The following is a 22,672-nucleotide window of genomic DNA, read 5'->3' on the forward strand; positions in this document are numbered from 1 at the left end:
ATTATATATCATGTTATATATTACGTTAATATTGTATATGTTAATAATATATATTATTTTGTCTTGTCTGTTAGTTGGAGTTGATATAATTATATATAGTATACAGTATAGAATATATAATATATATTTTATATTATATATTTAAAATATTAATATTTAATATTGATGTATATTCATATTTAATATCTAATTAATCTTTTATATATATATATATTCAAAGCACCTGAGATGAGATTTTCTGTTCAGTTGAGAAATATGTAATTTTGTGAATTATTAATTTTTTTCTCCTGTTTAATGGATAATACCACCCCACTTTTATTCGCTGAGGTTTGCAAGACAGAGAAAATGGTGGAATTTTTATTGAAAAAGCCCAGACACATGCCGTTGATAGGCTGAGATGGTACAGCAGTTCTTTTTTAAAGTAAAAACCTGTGCATTCTAGAGTTGTAACAGTCAAGTCAGATGTATTAATAAGATGTACGTAGTTATTGGCATAGAGTGAAAAATATCACCACGAACAATCAGGTAGACCAGCAAGTATTTGGACTGAGTAACATAAAGAAGAGCATAGAGTAGGATATATTTTTTCGTGTAATATAGAGTGTTTGTTGTTGTAATCTGATGTTTTTGGTACTGTAAGCTTTTATTAGCTAAAGGGTTTTGTATGAGTTTTATCAATTTTTGGTTTTTCCTTTCTTGAGACAGTCTCACTCCGTTGGCAGCCTGGAGTGCGGTGGTGTGATCTCGGTTCACTGCAACCTCCACCTCCCAGGTTCAAGCGATTCTCCTGCCTCAGTCTCCCACGTAGCTGGGACTACAGATGTGTACCACCGCGGCCAGCTAATTTGTCTATTTTTAGTAGAGATGGGATTTCACCGTGTTGGCCAGGGTGGTCTCAATCTCTTGATCTCTTGTTCTGGTCTCCCTGCCTTCCCAAGGTGCTGGGATTACAGGTAAAAGCCACTGCACTTGGCCAGTTGTATTAATTTTTAAAGCGTTAACTTTTAGTTTATGACTACTACTAATATTGTCATTATGACTGTTGTTGTTGTTGTTTTCAGCCTGCAGATAACTCTTATCTGACCCCCAGGTGATTTGAATATATCAGACTAGGAAAGCAATGGTGAAATCTTCCTCTAAATCATTGCCTACTTTAGATAAGCGACCTCAGCACAGTTTCTGGGCCATCAAAGAACTCTCAGTTAGCATCTTGTATTATGTCATACCCCAGTGGGGCAAGAGGATTCCTTGTGGTCCCTTCCTTTTAGCCTTGGTGATCATTTACAAAGATGAACACTTGAGCACCCTAGATGCTTTTCGACCCAAACTAGCCAGTCCATGCAAATGGCTATTCTGCCTACACTGACAGGCATATGTTAAAACAGTCAAGTGTGTCAAACTAGCTGTTTAAAAAAGTCTTTATTAAAGTTCTTGAGTGGAGTGATTTGTTATTTTGGAAGAGCCCTCAAGCTTGCTGTGCACTATGACTCGCCACGTGTTGTCAACCTCCTTCTTAAGCAAAATGTTAACAACTCTACTCAAGACATGTCTGGATGAGAGGCCGAAGATTACACTCCTGTGCGTTGACAAAGTAAGTGTTTATGTTAAAAGACCAGTTAATACTAAATTGAAGTTGAAAATAATTGCAACTATTCCATCTTAAACATCAGGTGAGATATCATAGTTTGGTTCAGGTACTTTGAAATAGCAATGAGTTAGTCTACCTGTTAGCCAGAAAGCTGGTGATCTCTGACATGAGAGCAGAACTGAGTAACAAGGGGACGTTACATGTTGTTGGTCCATGTCTTGGAAATGGGAAAATGTGAACTTGCCTTGCCTTCATGGAACTGAAAAACAATTAAAGTAGGGTGCATACCATCACATGCCGGGCTAATGTCTTGATGGTTACTTTTATAGAGACAGAGTCTCATTCAGTTGCCCGGGCTGGTCTCAAACTCCTAGGGTGAAGGAATAAAATTGGGGGGTATGGCCCATTAAAACGAAGAAAAAAATTAATAATTCACAAAATTACATATTTCTCAACTGAATTGAAAATTTTATCTAAGGAACTTTGAATCCATATATAACAATATATATTATAGATTATGTATTAAATATTAATATTTGTCTGTTAGTCTTGTCTGTTAGTTGGAGAGGACCAAGCAGATCCAGCATCCTAGCCCGGATCTGATGGCCCAGAGTGTGAGGAGGTAGAGAAGAAGTCGTAGATGTTCGAGCCAGGTTTTGATACCTGTTAGTGTTCTGCCCTTGGTGTGATTGATGGGCTCAGTGATAGGAGACAACTTGGTAATGTATTTTAATGAGATTTTATACATATATATTTCATATATAAATTAATATATGCAAATATGTATATTATGTTAATATATATCATATATGTATTAATATATTTACATATTAATAAATAATATAGTAATACATATAATAGATAATATGTAATACTATATAATGTATGAAGTAAACAGTAATGTAATATAAAAAATATATTCATATTTTAATATATATTAGCATATTATATGTAATATATTGTAATTATATCTAATTATAGATTGTATAAAGTATATATATTATGTTATATATTACATATCATTGTTATATAATATATAATATATTAATATTGTATACGTTAATATACATTATTTTGTCAGTTGGAGTTGTTATATATTATATAGTGTACAGCACATAATATATAATATGTAATTGTGTATTATATTTAAAATATATTATTTAATGTTAATATATATTTATATTTAATATATAATTAATCTTTAATATATATATTCAAAGAACTTCAGATGAGATTTTCTGTTCAGTTGAGAAATATGTAATTTTGTGAATTATTAATTTTTATCTCCTGTTTAATGGACAATACCACCCCACTTTTATTCGCTGTGATTTGCAAGACAGAGAAAATGGTGGAATTTTTACTGAAAAAGCCAACACAAACGCCGTTGATAGGCTGAGATGGTAGAGCAGTTTTTTTCAAATAAAAACCTGTGTATTCTAGAGTTGTAACAGTCAAGTCAGAGGTACTAATAAGACGCACGTAATTATTGCCATATAGTGAAAAATATCACCACTAACAGTCAGGTAGAGCAGCAACTATTTGGACTGAGTAACGTAAAGCACAGCACACAGTAAAGTTTACATTTTCATGTATTATAGAGTGTTTGTTCTTATAATCTGATGTTTTGGTACTGTAAGCTTTTCTTAGCTAAAAGGTTTTGTATGAGTTTTATCAATTTTTTTTTCCCCTTTCTTGAGTCGGAGTCTCACTGGGTTGCCAGTCTGGAGTGCAGTGGTGTGATCTCGGCTCACTGCAACCTCCACCTCCCAGGTTCAAGTGATTCTCCTGCCTCAGTCTCCCACATAGCTGGGACTACAGATGTGTACCACTGCGGCAAGCTGATTTGTCTATTTTTAGTAGAGATGGGATTTCACCGTGTTGGCCAGGGTGGTCTCTAACTCTTGATCTCGCGATCTGGTCTCCTTGATTTCTTAATGTCTATTATTAACATATAATGACATATAATATATAATATATTTTAATCATATATAATATATAAATATTATATATTATATATTAATATATTACATAATATATACTAATATTAAAATATTGTATATATTAATACTACACATTATATTGTCTTGTCAGTTAGTTGGAGTTATATATGAAAGCATAGAGAATAAAATATAAAAAATATATTTACATATTATATATTTAATATCAATTAGTATGTAATATTAATATTTAATACATAATTAATCTATAGTAGATAGTTATATATGGATTCAAAGTTTCTTAGATAAGATTTTCGGTTCAGATGAGAAATATGTAATTTTGTGAATTATTAATTTTTTTCTTCGTTTTAATGGGCCATACCTCCCCAATTTTATTCCTTCACCTTAGGAGTTTGAGACCAGCCCGGGCAATTGAATGAGACTCTGTCTCTACAAAAGTAACCATCAAGACATTAGCCCAGCATGTGATGGTATGCACCTTGTAGTTCCAGCTGTTCAGGAAGTTGAGGTGGGAATATTGCTTGAGGTCAGGATCTTGAGGCAGTAGTGAGCCATAACCATGCCACTGCATTCTAGCTCTGGGTTGACAGAGTGAGACCCAGTTTCATAAAAAGAGATTCATAAGACACTCTTGATGCGACTCATTATAATTTGTAAAGTGGAAACTCATTCTTGATATTACCTTAGCGTGTCCCCGAGAAAGTGTCGGAGCCTTTACCTCGACCTTCCCGTGAAAAAGGTAATAGGGTAGTCAACGGAAAAGGAGAAGGTGAGAACCGTATTTTATTGAAAAAGTCATTGGACGGAATGCTTCTTTTCAAATAGGAGTACCAAGATAGTCTAATAGCTAAATAAAATGTCCTGTTAACTGTATAATAAGTAAAGGAGAAGTCAAATGGTGATAAGTTGTGTCTCTAAGGGTCCGCAGTTGATGCTATTGCGAGTACCACTAAAGGAGCTGAGTTATGAGTTCCATTTTAAGATACTCTAAGACCTGAGGCAAGTCAATAAAGAGGGGAGAGGAAATGAATAAAACAGAAAGAAGGCATGAGGAGGGCGGAGGAGTGTACATGGAATCAATAAAAAAAAAAAAATGTGGGTGTATGTAATGGAGGATAGTAAAGTCAAACTGTTCGGTAGAAGAAGGAAGAACAGGGTGTTAGAAATAGGAAGGGAGATAAAGGGAGCTTCCAATAGGAAAACGTGTCAGAGAATGAGAGTGACATGTTCCTCCTCTTGCTGTCATCCTCACTCCTGGGGAGGCATTAAGGATTGAGGTACTTTACCATACATTTACCACAGATGAGTATCACCAAAAATGGTCAGCCACGTGTGGCTAGAACTTAGTTTTGTAGAAAACGTTGTAACCTCACAGGATAGTATCATATAGGTCGAATTAACAGAATTGAAAGGAATAGTGTTGGGTGATGGATGGAGAAGAAATCAATTAGAAAAGGTCCTGCCTGATGAAAAGTTCATGAGGAACACTATGGCTTATAATGTACTATTAAATTCAGGGATACAATAGGGAAGAAACTGAGGCTAAACCAAAAAGGGCAACTAGGGTAAAAAAAATACGGAAGCACCTCGGTAGACAACAGGCCATTCAAATTTTCATGAATCAGTTGAGGAACTTCTGGAAAATACACACTCTGATCGATTCTGCATTTCTCATGAGTACTCAGGTGCTGTTGGTGGTACTGGTCCTTAGACACAGCTCTGAAGAGCAAGGGAATAGCCTTCCTTTAGAGAAATGTGGAAAAACCACCATTGGACCGCAATTTACAAAACAACAGAATCAAGGGCAAGCATGAATTTCCTTTTATTTCTGAGCATAATTCAAGCCACAGGGAAAGAGTATGAGATGAAAAAACAGAAATTATGGGTAGACACCACTGCTGAATACAGACGAAAAAAGTGGTTACAATTATCCATAGAAAAAGCAGTTCGGAAGGGAAGCATCGGGACAACAGATCTGAAGATTCCTTTTTCAAAGGAAGAGCGATTGTGGAAGGAGAATGAGGGAGGAAAGAAAGACATTCGCTGCAGTCTTGGGAGTTAAAGCGAAGTCAACCTGAGACAACTGATTTCCAGTTGCTTCAGCATATGCCCAGTCTCACAAAAGAGGTTACTGCTGTGGAGGGTACTGGAGGCAGGAGGGATGCTAGAATTGGGGTAAACCACTGCAGCCCATTTCACTTCATAAGTGTCAGGCCTCAGACAGAGAAGTCTCATTGACATGAGTGAAAAAGATGTGATTAAGTTGCGTAAAGATGCTTCGGCCAATGTGTTTGAGACAGCCAGCTCTTTGATATGATAGGTGTTTTATAAAAATCCTGTGCAGTGTCAGATGATATACCAACCTTAGCTAAATTTAGAAGCGACCACATTATAAAATTCATTCTGATTTATTATGCTTTGCATTTAGTAAATACACTGGGAAGTAACATTTCTTGTTGCATTAAATACCACTAATTATGATTAATGTTTATTCTAATAAGGTCCCAGGTGAGCTCCCAAAGGAATGCTTTGTAACAAAGCGTCAGTCTTATGCTTTAAAAGACAAAACAAAACAAAACAAACAAGAACAAAAACAGGATCTAAAGCATACACACAGGTGTGCACAAGTTTTTTTCTTACTAAGGTAGAGTCTTGCTTTGTTTCCCAAGCTGGTCTCAAACTTCTGGGATCCTCGAGTGATCCTCCTGCCTCAGCCTCCTGAGTAGTTTGGATTACAGGCATGCATCACTGGGCCTTCTTATGCTTTTAATATTCTGTACCTTTATTATTGATTTAAAATGCATTTTGCCTGTTTCTTTAATAGATGTTGGAAGTTCTGATGAATCTGCAGTCAGGTAGGATTGTACAGATTTAAAAAATTATGTTAACCAAGGAAATATAGGTGGAAGGAACTAACATCTGTTGAGTGTTGTATTCGGGGTAGACATCCTATTGCACTTATCGTCTCATAAAGCCATCATGACATCTGTGTTCCTATCAACTACTGTTTGTTTAAAAAATGAGTATGGGTTGGAGCAGTGGATTAATTGGCTCATGATCCTCTAGTTAACAAAGTAGCTGACCCACTTTGATTGTCAGCCTGCCTGCCTTCCAAATCCCTTCTCTTGTTCCTCAGCATAGGTTGATAGACATCCATGCAGCACTTGGAACATGGTATACATCTGAAGCAGCTTAATTAAATTCATTAATTTAATTAACATCTAAATTAATGAGAGTTTAAATACCTTCAACACCCATTTAAGGTTATCGTTAGAAGGTGGTCAGTCCAGAGTCTGTCATCATAAATTTGACAATTTCAGTGGGAACCGGGATCTTCTTTTTGCCATCAGAAGTTTTAGGGCTGATCTTACTTAGCTTTGGCCACGAGACTGTAAGTTTTACAAAAGCAAGTTTAGGCAAGTCTTAGAAAGTATTTGATTTCTCAGTTTTGCTTTCATTTAGGCTAGTATTTCTGCTTACTTCCATCATACTTTTGGTAGTCTTGTTTATTTTTCCATGAATTTTCTATAATCGTGTCTTGAGGTTTTTAAAACGTTCTTCTCTATTTTTTTTTTTTTTGGTCTTTGTTATTTCTTTAATTCTATTCGTTTTTCAAATTCTGCTGGCTATGTATTCCCAGAATCAGAAGCACATAGAATTACAGAATTTTAAGGAATCTTAGAATGAATTAAAACACGTTCTAGTATTGTCACGTCTGTTGAACATTCTGGTCAAGGGATCGTTTAGATAGAAAACTTGAGTCTCAGAAAGATTAGGATTCAAGAAGACATAGGAATTGGAAGAAATGAGATTTGTACTCATGTTAAATCCCAGTATTCTTCCTACTTTTTATATCCTATTGGCCTGAGTTTTGGTAATACAAACGGGAGTGAGTCTCGTGCACCCAGTGTCTAGAATGAGTGTGGAATTGACTAGTGAAGCCAATGAAAGCGGGTAAGAATGGAATGGGCAGGGCAAGGCCAAGTTTGAAGAGAAACAATGATCGATCGATAAATTCCAAAGATGACCGACACACAGAATGTTGGGAATTATCTACAAAGGCGCCTTAAAATAGAAGGTTCAAGGGAGCTCTAAAAACTTTGCTGCCTTTTTTTTTTTAATTTATCAAGGACTGACAGATTTTTACTGAAAGATGTTAAAACATTTTGAGACACTGAAGGAGTGGCTACAGCAGAGAGAAATCTTCGTGGCACCATCTACTTCCATCCTGACTTACAGAAGGTGGTTTAGAGCCCCTGGAATACTAAGGGGCTGGAGATTGATGAACTCTACATAGCTCTGTGGCCCAGGACAGGTGGTCTCCTCACCTCTGCCTCTTTTCCTAATTCGCTGATGTTCCTTCCCTTGTTCATGTAGGCTGGGTCAGGGGCATGATTGGATGGCAAGTCAGTCATGGAGTTCAGCTGGGTAGCTGGTAGTGCGTCTGTGCTGGGGGCAGGTGATGGAGAGTCCAGTTAGCTTGTTTTTCAGGAGCAGGGATATAGACGGCTCGTATACTTGGTCATTTGAGGCCATCCTTTCAGGAATCGGTGCTTTCGGAGACTGAAGATTTGAAGGTTGGAGACTTCTGTGGAGCCTTGCAGAAGTGGAATCTGGAAGTTGGAGCCCATAGGAAGAAAGATATTGAGATGGTACTTAGGGAAATAGAGGCACAACTACCAGGACTCTATTTTTCCAGCATTCTCTTTCCTTGGGTATATGAGTGCCTACGAACATTTTTGAGGGCTTGCTAGTTTATGTGGACCTGAATAAAGTAAGGGCTTATAGAGTGAAGATAATGGGATTTTATAATTGTTAACGTTTTAATCTTTCTGGCAGGAGTATTCTCAATAAGAATGTACACCTCTGCTCTTTGACTTTTGGACATTTAGCTTTCCTACATTTCAGCTATTGCAGGGGTTTCCCTGTACTGATTTAGGGAAAAGGAAACCAATAGGACCTTCCAGAGTGGTTTCCCTGCTGAGGAATCAAGACTGCCATTTTGAGGCGAAGCAGATTCGTCTTTTAACCATAGATAGATCATGGGCAAGGGACAGTGGATCTCTCTACCTTGTTTTAGGTCATCAGTTTTTTTCCAGATTAGGTAACACAATTGATGTCATCCGTTAAGTGAATTTTAAGCTCAGCTTCAGGTCGGATAATTTGTGAGGGTCAATTATTGTCAGGCTCTGCCAGTATATTGACCTCCACTACTGGCGATAGAGCTCAAGGTCAGTTTTCATTGAATATGTTACAGATTTAGACAGGTGGAGGCAGCGATAGGTAACCAGAATCTTTTACAGCAGGGGACATATTTTAATTATATCAAGAATCATTATTTAATACCTAGATCACTGGCCTTTCCCCAGATTGTTTTCCTTTTCTGAGGGGGAAGCTGGATAGAAACCAGCAGATAAAAACTGTAGAGAAATCAACTTGTTCATTTTCATTGTACATGTTTGCTTTCAAGCCTGTTCCACGAACTGTGTGTGGATTCATTGCCTACATCACATCGGATGAAAAAGACTTGAGTGTAGCTACAAAGTTAAAGTGATCTCTTGTAAAATTAATTTTCTCACTCTGCATCTAGTTTTGCATAGTATTTACTTTTAAAAGGGAGCAGTGGTGTACTGTTTATCATAGTTTGACAGTGGTAATGGAAAGTCAGTCAGAGAAAAACACACGTATGGCTAGTTGATTCAAATAATTATTTGTTTACCATTGGTAATGAAGAAAGACTGAAAAGTACCGTGACAGGATGTGAGCTGAGAAAAATGAACTGGAAAGTTAAGTCGTGACGGGAAAATCCCATTAGGAAATGCTTTCTCCAATGGAGGAACATGAAATTTGGTTAAGGTTTATTTGGATAAATACTAACACTTTGACTTTTCAATCATTTGAGGGTAACTATCTTATTTATGCTCGTATAAATCTTCAGGGGATCAAATTATTTGCGCTAATCATGGAATCCCCCGGTACCTTTTAGTTGCAAAAACGCTTAACACATTGCCTATGACCTTTTTTTTTTTTTTTTTCCTTCCTGGAAACTTATAATTTTGGTATCATACAGTTTTTAGGAGAGATTGTTTCTCTAGTTATGTTATTGGTTCTGTTGTGAGACGAATATTACAAGTTGTAGAACAATGGCTGAGTGTGGTGGTGTAGATCTGTGTGATCCCTGCTACTTGGGAGTTTGAGGCAAGAAGATTGCTTGGGCCTAGGAGTTTGAGAGAAGCCTGGGCAACATAACAAGACTGTACCTGACTTAAAAATATAAATCATAGAAATGTGGAAATTTAAATTTTTGCTCTCAAAATTTGTACCGCAAAGGGATTTTTTTTGGTGTGTTTTGTAAGTTGTCCATGAAGAGTTTCCATGAAACACTTCATCTGTTGCTGCAAATAAACAGTTCTCGAAGCAGAGACTCTTAATACCAATATGGTAATACTTCACTGTCATAATTTTGTCATTGTAGTTTATCTAAACTATTGACTTGGCCGGGCCCCGTGGCTCAAGCCTGTAATCCCAGCGCCGTGGGAGGCCAAGGTGGGGGATGACCCGAGGTCAGGAGTTTGAGATCAGCCTGGCCAGCATGGTGAAACCTTGCCTCTAAAAGAAGACAAGACACAAAAATTAGCCGGGCAGGCTGGTGCATGCTTGTATTCCCAGCTGCTCAGGAGGCCGAGGCGGGAGAATCGCTTCAACTCGGGACGCAGAAGCTGCAGTGAGCCAAGATCACACTGTTGCACTCCAGCCAGGGTGACAGAGCAAGACTACATCTTAAAACATAAAATGACCACTCAAAGTCCATCTATCACATTCTGCAATTTTGGGTTTTGGAAGTTTTTAGGTTTCCTTGTTTAAAAAATCATTGAAAGCGCCTGCATACCATGGGCCACTGGAGGTCAGCAAACATATTTGTGTGTATCCTGGAGTACCTAGAACACAGTCTTCCGCGTAAGCAGCATTTTAACGGCTGTTTTTTGAGAGGGGGATTCACTCTGTAACGCAGGCTGGAGTGCGGTGGCGAGACCTTGGCTCACTCCTATCTCCATTTCCTGGGCTCAGGTGATCCTCACACTTCAAGCCATCCAAGTCGTTTTGACCGTTGACCTGTGTCACCATGCTGGGCTGATTTCTGTAGTTTCTGTAGAGACGGGGTTTTGCCTTGTTGCCCAGGCTGGTCTTGAACTGTTGGGCTCAAGTGTTCTGTCGGCCTCAGCCTCTCAAAGTGCTGGGGTTTACAGGCGTGAGACATTCAGCCTTCATCGTTGCTTCATCTGAATAAATAGACAAATGAATTTTTCTCTCATGGAATGTGTCAAGTCATACACCTCATGTATCTAACGATTCAATATTTAAAATATTGCTTACCTTTGTATTACATTTTAAAATTTAAGGATGTGTAAGTTTTGAGGTGTTATGTTGAGAAATTATGCCATCCATAAAAAGGAAATAAATTAGAAATAGGTTATCAGCAGCAAAGAGGATTGCAACGTATTCCCTAGTATCATTCAGCTAGAATCATAACGTTGTGATTGCAGATGAACATTTCTTATACTTTTTATTAGCTCCAACACACGACACGTTCTATGAAATATACCTTTTCAAGCCATACATTACTCTTTAGAATTCTGGTGACCAATTATTTTTCTAGGTGGAAAGTTGAAATTTCCAGGTTTCTCTCTCTTATAATAGTGTTCTTTCAGGTAGTGGTAGAGTACCATGTTTAAGTAACTGAATGTCTTATAGTAATAAACTCTATCACAGCACTACTTACAACATCTAATTGTAGCATAAATATTAAGTAGCATCATTAGGGACAGGAAAGACCAAAATGCTCTGTTAGGGATCTATTTCTCCACGTCCTTGATTGTACTTCATGGGGTTTCCTTTCTTTCTTGGCTTAAGCTCGCATTTCATTCAATGGTTCTTTTTCCACATTTCTCTAAAGGAAGGCTATTCCCTTGCTCTTCAGAGCTGTGTCTAAGGACCAGCACCACCACCATCACCTGAGTACTCATGAGAAATGCAGAATCGATCAGAGTGTGCATTTTCCAGAAGCTCCTCAACTCATTCAGGAAAATTTGAATGCCCTGTTCTACACCGATGTGCTTCCGTATTTGATTACCCTAGTTGCCCTTTTTGGTTTAGCCTCAGTTTCTTCCCTATTGTATCCCTGAATTTAATAGTACATTATAAGCCATAGTGTTCCTCATGAACTTGTCATCAGGCAGGACCTTCTCTAATTTGTTTCTTCTCCATCGGTCACCCAACACTATTCCTTTCAATTATGTTAATTTGACCTATATGATACTATCCCGTGAGGTTACAACGTTTTCTACAAAACTAAGTTCTAGCCATACGTGGCTGACCGTTTTTGGTGATACTCATCTACGGTAGATAAAACACAGGTCTGTGTGGTAAAGTACCTCAATCCTTAATGCCTCCCCAGGAGTGAGGATGACAGCAAGAGGAGGAACATGTCACTCTCGTTCTCTGACACATTTTGCTATTGGAAGCTCCCTTTATCTTCCTTCCTATTTCTGACACCCTGTTCTTCCTTCTTCTACAGAACAGTTTGACTTTACTACCCTCCATTACATACACCCACATTTTTTTTTTTTATTATTCCATGTACACTCCGCCCTCCTCATGCCTTCTTTCTGTTTTATTCATTTCCTCTCCCCTCTTTATTGACTTGCCTCAGGTCTTAGAGTATCTTAAAATGGAACTCATAACTCAGCTCCTTTAGTGGTACTCGCAATAGCATCAACTGCGGACCCTTAGTTAGAGACACAACTTATCACCATTTGACTTCTCCTTTACTTATTATACAGTTAACAGGACATTTTATTTAGCTATTAGACTATCTTGGTACTCCTATTTGAAAAGAGGTGTTCCGTCCAATGACTTTTTCAATAAAATACGGTTCTCACCTTCTCCTTTTCCGTTGACTATTCTGTTCCCTTTTTCACGGGAAGGTCGAGGTAAAGGCTCCGACACTTTCTCGGGGACATGCTGCTAAGGTAATATCAAGAATGAGTTTCCACTTTACAAATTATAATGAGTCGCATCAAGAGTGTCTTATGAATCTCTTTTTATGAAACTGGTCTCACTCTGTCAACCCAGAGCTAGAATGCAGTGGCATGATTATGGCTCACTACCGCCTCAAGATCCTGACCTCAAGCAATATTCTCACCTCAACTTCCTGAACAGCTGGAACTACAAGGTGCATACCATCAACATGCCGGGCTAACGTCTTGATGGTTACTTTTGTAGAGACAGAGTCTCATTCAATTGCCCGGGCTGGTCTCAACCTCCTGGGCTGAAGGAAACCTTCCCCTTCTGCCTCCCAAAGTGTTGAGATAACCCGTGTGAACCACCACAGCCAGCACTCATCAATTCCTTTCAATAAACCTCAATGTTGCCCAGGCATGGTGGCTCACACCTGTAATCACAGCCCTTTGCCAGGCCAAGGTGGGTGGATTGCTTGACTTCGGGAATTTGAGACCAGCCTGGGCAGCATAATGAGAACACGTCTCTGCACAGAAATACAGGAAGGAGTCAGGCACGCTGGTGTGTGCCTGTATCCCAGCTGCTCGGGAGGCTGATGGGGGAGGATCACTTGAGCTTTGGAGGTGGAGACTGTAGTGAGCCGAGATCATGCCACTGTACTCCAGCCTGGGCAACAGAGCAAGACCCTGACTCCACAAAACTTTCCATTTACAACGTGAGAACGGAGGGAAATACAAACAAAAAACAAGCCTAATCGGTCAACGAAATGCGAGCTTAAGCCAAGAAAGAAAGGAAACCCCATGAAGTACAATCAAGGATGTGGAGAAATAGATCCCTAACAGAGCATTTTGGTCTTTCCTGTCCCTAATGATACCACTTAATATTTACGCTACAATTAGATGTTGTAAGTAGTGCTGTGACAGAGTTTATTACTCTAAGACATTCCATTACTTAAACATGGTCATCTACCACTACCTGAAAGAACACTATTATAAGAGAGAGAGAAAAACCTGGAACTTTCAACTTTCCACCTAGAAAAACATTAGTTTATTTATTGGTCACCAGAATTCTAAAGAGTAATGTATGGCTTGAAAAGGTATATTTCATAGAACGTGAGTTGCAGCTAATAAAAAGTATAAGAAATGTTCACCTGCAATCACAACGTCATGATTCCAGCTGAATGATACTAGGGAATACGTTGCAATCCTCTTTGCTGCTGATGACCTATTTCTAATTTATTTCCTTTTTATGGATGGCATAATTTCTCAACATAACACCTCAAAACTTACACATCCTTAAATATTAAAATGTAATACAAAGGTAAGCAATATTTTAAATATTGAATCGTTAAGATACATGAGGCATATGACTTGGCACATTCCATGAGATAAAACTTCATTTGTCTATTTATTCAGATGAAACAACGATGAAGGCTGAGTGTCTCACGCCTGTAACCCCAGCACTTTGAGAGGCTGAGGCAGACAGAACACTTTCACCCAACAGTTCAAGACCAGCCTGGGCAACAAGGCAAAACCCCGTCTCTGCAGAAACTACAAAAATCAGCCCAGCATGGTGACACAGGTCTACGGTGGTCCCAACTACTTGGATGGCTGAGGTGTGAGGATCACCTGAGCCCAGGAAATGGAGATGGGAGTGAGCCAAGGTCTCGCCACCGCACTCCAGCCTGCGTTACAGAGTGAATCCCCCTCTCAAAAAACAGCCGTTAAAATGCTGCTTACGCGGAAGACTGTGTTCTAGGTACTCCAGGATACACACAAATATGTTTGCTGACCTCCAGTGGCCCATGGTATGCAGGAGCTTCCAATGATTTTTTAAACAAGGAAACCTAAAAACTTCCAAAACCCAAAATTGCAGAATGTGATAGATGGACTTTGAGTGGTCATTTTATTTTTTAAGATGTGGTCTTGCACTGTCACCCTGGCAGGAGTGCAACGGTGTGATTTTGGCTCACTGCAACTTCCGCGTCCCGGGTTCAAGCGATTCTCCAGCCTCGGCCTCCTGAGCAGCTGGGAATACAAGCATGCGCCATCATGCCTGGCTAATTTTTCTGTTTCTTCTTCTTTTAGAGGCAAGGTTTCACCATGCTGGCCAGGCTGATCTCAAACTCCTGACCTCAGGTCATCCCCCACCTCGGCCTCCCACGGCGCTGGGATTATAGGCTTGAGCCACGGGGCCCGGCCAAGTCAATAGTTTAGATAAACTACAATGACAAAATTATGACGTTGAAGTCTTACCATATCGGTATTAAGAGTCTCTGCTTCGAGAACTGTTTATTTGCAGCAAACTATGAAGTGTTTCACGGAAACTCTTCATGGACAACTTATAAAACACACAAAAAAATCCCTTTGCGGTACAAATTTTGAGAGCAAAAATTTAAATTTCCACATTTCCACAATTTGTATTTTTAAGTCAGATACAGTCTTGTTATGTTGTCCAGGCTTCTCTCAAACGCCTGGGCCCAAGCAATCTTCTTGCCTCAAACTCCCAAGTAGCAGGGATCACAGGTCTACACCATCACACTCAGCGATTTTTCTACAACTTGTAATATTCCTCTCACGAAAGAACCAATAACATAAGTAGAGAAACAATCCCTCCTAAAAACTATATGATACCAAAATTGTAAGTTTCCAGGAAAGAAAAAAAAAAAAGTCATAGGCAATGTGTTCAACGTTTTTGCAACTAAAAGGTACCGGGGGATTCCATGATTACTGCAAGTAATTTGATCCCCTGAAGATTTATACGAACATAAATATGATAGTTACCCTCGAATGATTGAAAAGTCAAAGTGTTAGTATTTATCCAAATAAACCTTAACCAAATTTCATGTTTCCTCTATTGAGGAAAGCATTTCCTAATGTGATTTTCCTGTCACGACTTATTTTCCAGTTCATTTTTCTCAGCTCACATCCTGTCACGGTACTTATCAATCTTTGTTCGTTACCAATGTTAAACAAATAACAAACAGCTAGTTTCACACACTTTACCGTTTAACATATGCCTGTCAGTGTAGGCGTAGTAACTATTTGCGTGGACTAGCTAGCTTGGGTCTATAAGCATCTAGGGTGCTCAAGCGTTCATCTTTGAAATGATCACCAAGGCCAAAAGGAAGGGACCACAAGGAATCCTCTTGTCCCACTGGAGTATGACATAATACAAGATGCTAAGTTAGAGTCCTTTGATGGCCCAGAAACTGTGCTGAGGTCGCTTATCTAAAGTAGACAAAGATTTAGATGAAGATTACACCATTGCTTTTCTAGTCTGTTATACTATAATTCAAATCAGCTGGGGGTCAGATAAGAGAAATCTGCAAGCTGAGAATGACAACAACAACAACAATCATAATGACAGTATTAGTAGTCATAAACTAAAAGCCCACACTTTAAAAATTAATAAAACTGGCCAACTGCAGTGGCTTATGCCTGTAGTCCCAGCACCTTGGGAAGGCAAGGAGACCAGATCACGAGCTCAAGAAATTGAGACCTCCCTGGCCAACACGTTGAAATCCCATCTCTACTAAAAATATACAAATAAGCTCGCCGTGGTGGTACATACCTGTAGTCCCAGCTACGTGGGAGGTTGAGGCAGGAGAATCGCTCGAACCTGGGACGTGGAGGATGCAGTGAGCCGAGATCACACCAACGCACTCCAGGCTGGCAACGGAGTGAGACTCCGTCTCAAGAAAGGAAAAACAAACAATTTATAAAACTCATACAAAACCCTTTACCTAATAAAAGCTTACAGTACCAAAAACATAAGATTATAAGTTAGAAACATTCTATATTGCAGAAAAAGATGAATCCTACTACATGCTCTTCTTTATGTTACTCAGTCCAAATACTTTCTGGTCTACCTGATCGTTCGTGGTGATATTTTTCACTATATGCCAATAATTACGTGCATCTTATAAAGACTTCTGACTTGACTGTTACAACTCGAGAATACGTAGGTTTTGACTTTAAAAAAGAAATGCTGTACCATCTCAGCCTATCAACGGCATGTGTATTGGCTTCTTCAATAAAAATTCCACCATTTTCTCTTTCTTGCAAGTCACAGTGAATAAAAGTGGGGTGGTATTGTCCATTAAAAAGTAGAAAAAAAGTAATAATTCACAAAATTACATATTGCTCAACTGAACAGAAAATCTTATGTGAGCTGCTTTGAATTCATATACATAAATGTATATTATAGATTAATTATATACTAAAAATGTTAATATTAAATATATATTAAATATAAAAAATAACATTATATACTGTATACTATATATAACAATTCCAATTAACAGACAAGACAAAATAATGCATATTAACATATACAGTATTAATGTATAAAATGATATATAATATATAATATTTCATACTATAACATTTGTTATAACTATAAGAATTATATTACATATAATTATATGTAATATTTATTGTATATTACATTATTTTCTATTATACATATACTACAGAGTAATACATTACATTAATATTTGCTAATACATAAATAATAAATTAATACCTAAATATGATATATTAATGTTCATATTTGTATATATTTATATATTAAATATATAAGTATAAAATCTGATTAAAATAGATTACCAAATTGTTTCCTATCACTGAGCTCATCAATCACACCAAAGGCAGAAAACTAACAGGTATCAAAACCTGGCTTGGACAACTATGATTTCTTTTCTACCTCCTCAAACTCTGGGCCAGCAGATCCGTGCTAGGATGCTGGATCTCCATGGTCCTCTCCAACTAACAGACAAGACAAAACCCTGCTTTTATTGTTTTTCAGTTCCATGAAGGCAAGGCAAGTTCACATTTTCACATTTCCAAGACATGGACCAACAACATGTAACATCCCCTTGTTACTCAGTTCTGCTCTCATTTCAGGGATCACCAGCTTTCTGGCTAAAAGGTAGACTAACTCTCATTGCTATTTCAAACTACCAGAACCAAACTATGAACTCTCACCTGATGTATAAGATGGAGTAGTTGCAATTATTTTCAACTTCAATTTAGTATCAACTGGTCTTTTAACATAAACACTTACTTTGTCAACCCACAAGAGGGAAGTCTTCAGCCTCTCAACCACACATGTCTTGAGTAGAGCTCTTAACATTTTGCTTAAGAAGGATGTTGACAATACCTGGCGGGTCATAGTGCACAGCAAGCATGAGGGCTGTTCTACAATAACAAAGAAATCGCCCCACTCAAGAACTGTAATAAAGACTGTTTAAACAGCTAGTTTGACACACCTTACCATTTTCACATATGCCTGTCAGTGTAGGCGTAATAACTATTTGCACGGACTAGCTAGTTTGGGTCTATAAGCATCTAGGGTGCTCAGGTGTTCCTCCTTGTAAATGATCACCAAGGCTAAAAGGAAGGGACCACAAGAAATCCTCTTGTCCCACTGGGGTATGACATAATACAAGATGCTAACTGAGAGTCCTTTGATGGCCCAGAAACTGTGCTGAGGTCGCTTATCTAAAGTTGGCAAAGATTTAGATGAAGATTTTGCCATTGCTTTCCTAGTCTGATATATAATTCAAATCAGCTGGGGGTCAGATAAGAGTCATCTGCAGGCTGAAAACAACAACAACAACAATCATAATGACAATATTAGTAGTCATAAACTAAAAGCCCACACTTTAAAAATTAATAAAACTGGCCAACTGCAGTGGCTTACGCCTATAATCTCAGCACCTTGGGAAGCCAAGGAGACCAGATCATGTGGTCAAGAGATTGCAACCACCCTGGCCAACACGGTGAAATCCCATCACTGCTAAAAATACACAAATAAGCTGGCCGCGGTGGTACACACCTGTAGTCCCAGCTACGTGGGAGGCTGAGGCAGGAGAATCGCTTGAACCTGGCAGGTGGAGGTTGCAGTGAGCCGAGATCACACCACCGCACTCCAGGCTGGCAACGGAGTGAGACTCCGTCTCAAGAAAGGAAAAAAAAAAAAAAAAAATTTATAAAACTCATACAAAACCCTTAGCTTTTAGCTAATAAAAGCTTACAGTACCAAAAACATCAGATTATAAGTAATAAACACTCTATATTACACGAAAAGATGAATCCTACCATATGTTCTTCTTTGTTAGTCCAAATACTTGCTGGTCTACCTGATTGTTCGTGGTGATATTTTTCACTATATGCCAATAATTATGTGCAGCTTATTAGTACTTCTGACTTGACTCTTACAACTCTAGAATAAACAGCTTTTCGCTTTAAAAAAGAACTGCTGTACCATCTCGGCCTATCAACGGCATGTGTATTTGCTTTTTCAATAAAAATTCCACCATTTTCTCTTTCTTGCAAATCACAGCGAATAAAAGTGGGGTGGTATTGTCCTATAAAACAGCAGAAAAATATTAATAATTCACAAAATTACGTATTTCTCCACTGAGCCGAGGATCTTACCTAAGATGTTTTGAACTTAAAAATACAATAGAGAAAGGAAGTCAATGGAAAGCAGGCCCTTCCTTCTCACTCCTCCATGCTTTCTGACGTGCTGGTCGCTGCCTTGCAAACAACCCTCGTCTGTCTCCCCGGATTAACTGTGCTCATTGCCAAAACTCACTTTAAACATTTACCAGACCCAAGAATCCTTGCTTCGATCACAGCACTTAGCATGGTACATTGTAATCATTTCATTGTTTCCCTCTGAAACCAAGAGCTTCTTGAGGGCAAGGGCTGTATCTTTTGTCTCTATGGCCCCAAACCCTAAGACATAGTAGCAAGTACTTTAAGTTTTTTACATAAATTAATGATCTGAATTATTCTCTCTAAAGCAGTGTTTCTTAAACTGTATTCCAAAGAATATTTGCTTTACCAGAAGTATTATACCCCAAGAGAAAGACCCCATGACCATCTGCATTTGAGGAATATTACAAAACTGTATTTTATGTCCAAGAATCAGGAAATCTCTTGAATTTTACCTGATCCCCATTTTGTGCCATACTATTTGTGGCAAACATTAACGTTTGAGGAATGAAGAGTTTCAGAGAAACAGTTGCCAGCGCTTCCCAATATAGGTGGAGGTTTCCTCTGGGTAGTACATACTTGCTTGATTCGGTTCTATCAATCGTGTCAGGATCCCAGATGCCGATGTCGGGCACTGCTGCTCCAAACGGGTGATTATAGAAATGACCTCTGAAGTAAGACTGGCTTCAAATGCACTTATTTTCCTTATTATTAAAGAGTCCATGGGTTATTTTTTCCTAATACAAGAGAGTAGATTTTTATCTTTACTGCTAGAAAGCTCAGTTTGCTCTGTGTAAGAGAGCTAGGTTTAAAAAACTTAAAAACCAGTATTTTAAAAAACCAAAGCTCACTAAGAAATACTACTCTCAATATTGTAATTGAGATTACCATGATAGGTAATCCCAGGACCCTAATGCAGCTCTATCTTTTAAATCCATTTTTATTGGCTTCCAAACTTACATGGCTATTTAAAATTACTTTTTGTTTTAGGTAAAATATAAATCAGAAATAAAAACATAATGGCTTATCAATAAAAGCTCTCATGCTGATCCATGCGGATTATTTCTAGCATGATAAAAGCCAGTAAGTCACCTGCAATTTTAAGGAAGGGTGCTGAGGAGAAAGATGTAATGTCTGCAATATTCATAAATTTTCCAACTATAACCAGGAATAACCTAAAAAGGCTTCTAGGCATTTTGATGGGCAGATGATTACTTGTGGTATATGTGAAGAAAAGAGTTTTAAAAACTTCTAAATTCTAAAATTCAACTCCATAACGGAGGGATTTATAGGCCCTCTAGACTACATGTTATAAGCAAATACATGCTGACTTTAAAAACTTGAAATCTTTATCAACATATACTACAACATAAAAGTTGTAAACTCAAATACTTATAAGGACAAAGGAAGGTTACCTGAGTAAGGGAAGTACTGAGGTGGGCACAGTAGCAAACTGGAGAATGCATGCCTTCCATAAAGGGGCGACCTCTGCACAGCAGACCAAACAGTGATAGAAACTCAGGGGACACCAGGTTTGATTATTTTTAGGATAAGCCTGAAGTCCAGATTTCCACACGAGTCTTCTAAATTGCACATGTCGATTCAACTTACAGAGGCAAACAAATCCGTGTACCACATTAGGATATAGCCCTCGTGTTTTTATATTTGCTATAAATGTGTTACTAAATGGTTGTGTATAATCCAAGTATTGGCATGTCAAATATTTTCTTTCTCTAGTGTCATATGTTTTACCAAAAACTCAGGCTCTCGTATACAGTAAAAATGGCTAAAAAGACTCATAATAATACTTGCTTCAAGCATTTTCCCAACATTTATTCATTTAAAATGTATTTGTATATAATTTTCCCAGATCGTTAACCAAATAGGTCATTGGTTCACAGGACGGCTAAAACTAAACTATTGTAAGAATCCCTATCTGTATTCTTAATAGCTTCATGGATTTCAGTGTTTAAAACTGACATTTTGGTTATGCTAAAGCTCTATAAACTTAACAAATATACTGAGATAGTTCATAATACACCTTCAACCAAAAAGAAATAGTTTAGGATTTGCTACTATTCTAATTGAGAAAGTCCAACTTGTAATGAGCATCTGTTGAGACACAATCACCTGCATGGTGACAAAAGGACACCAAATCCTGAAAGGGTCAGCCTCTACCTATTGAAAGATTACCCATAAGCAAATTTCTAAGGACTCTCTGAATGGTAGTGAATGACTAATGGTGGGAAGGAAAAGGTGTTATTCTGTAAGCTGAGAGATGTTGCCAATACTATTTCCTTTCACTTCCCAGTCACAGGTGTAGAGAAAGAGAAGTCTTGAAAAGCAGATTGAAAAGGAGAACTTTGAAGGAAGTAGCACCTATCAAATGCCAACTCTTCTAACATTTTTGAGATACAGAAATTTGTATATTGCACTTACCTATTCTGGGTTTCTTAATCAGGAGTATATCCGAAACTTGAGGGTTTTGCTATTGCTTGTTTGTTTGTTTTGGCTGTTGTTGTTAAGAGACAGGTGTCCCACTATGTTGCTCGAGCTGGACTCAAAATCATTTGTAGCATTTTAAAAATTATCTTACTGATAACATAAAATAATGGGGCATCACACAATCCATGTCTCTTACTCGTGTCGGGGTGAGTTTCTGCCTCTTGAGACCCAGCTGCAGTCGCTCCACGCACCAAGCCAATCCCTGGGCCAACTGCTTGTACCTGTGACGGATTTGGGGGCAGCGGCTGTGAGAGGGCGCTGGGACACAACACAACGCCCGGCCCCACTCCACCCCCTCCCAGCCTTAACTCAGCGGACCCGTGGATCACACGTGCCCCTGGATTCGCACCGGGGGATTCCACCCTTCCCGACTGACACCCGCCCTTGCCTGAGCCTCAGCGCTTACGGGAACTTCCTCTGCGGCGGGCTTCTCTGAGGCCTTCTCGCCTCCATTTGCCACCGAGGCCCTGTTCCGGGTTTTCTTCCTCTTCTTTTGTGCCTTCATCGCCTAACGGGTGCGCTCTGGGGTCGGTGTTACTGCGCAGGGGTTGTCCTGGGCAGAGACAGACAGTGGAAGGATTCCCGGCGCTGGAAACCGGGCCGGGAAGCCGGCGTCTGCGGGAGGCGCAGAGTACCGGGGCCTGGGGCCCACGCTGCCTCCCCGGCATGAGGTCCTAGGGCCTGGAGGAAGGGGGGCAGCACAAGGGTGCCGGAGGGCCGCCGCAGTGCAAGGCCCCGCCACCCGCGCGTCTTCTCCACACCGCTCGCCGCCATGCGTCGCAGTCGCCTCCGGAACTACGCGGGGCTCCGAGTCCGACGCCGAATTCCGTCCTCCGGAAACGCGTCTGCGACTCTAGGTTCCGCAGGGCCGCAGGCGGGGCGGGGCGCGGGGTCCGCGAGGGGAAGGGGCGAGGCTGGGGCGGGGTCAAGCTGGGGCGGGGCGGGGAGAGGCAGGGCAAAACCCAGATACACTGTATCAAAATCTAAACTTCAAAGCCTTAAAGGTGATTCACACGCATGTTAACAATTGTTAGGTGGCAGTGATTCTATATTTGAAAGGGAAATGGATATATGGCTGTATTGATTTGTCAGAAAGG

At 39.2% G+C, this 22,672-nt stretch overlaps 1 long non-coding RNA gene across 11 annotated transcripts; it reads right to left on the bottom strand.

The window, feature by feature from the left end:
• Nucleotides 1-281: 281 nt before the first annotated feature.
• On the bottom strand, nt 282-22,404 carry LOC126950545 (uncharacterized). 11 transcript variants are annotated; one of them, XR_007724199.1, is made up of 9 exons: nt 21,982-22,404; nt 21,510-21,796; nt 19,650-20,676; nt 18,669-18,937; nt 18,406-18,526; nt 17,632-17,765; nt 16,138-16,258; nt 7,875-8,159; nt 282-1,847 (listed from the first exon to the last, which is right to left on the bottom strand). It is a non-coding gene; the product is annotated as an uncharacterized LOC126950545 (long non-coding RNA). The 11 variants fall into 11 exon arrangements; XR_007724198.1 differs by lacking the exon at nt 282-1,847 and adding an exon at nt 4,467-6,391; XR_007724196.1 differs by lacking the exon at nt 282-1,847 and adding an exon at nt 4,467-6,935.
• Nucleotides 22,405-22,672: the final 268 nt, after the last annotated feature.

Source organism: Macaca thibetana, chromosome 3 (genome assembly GCF_024542745.1).
Source record: "Macaca thibetana thibetana isolate TM-01 chromosome 3, ASM2454274v1, whole genome shotgun sequence".
Classification (NCBI taxonomy): Eukaryota; Metazoa; Chordata; class Mammalia; order Primates; family Cercopithecidae; genus Macaca; species Macaca thibetana.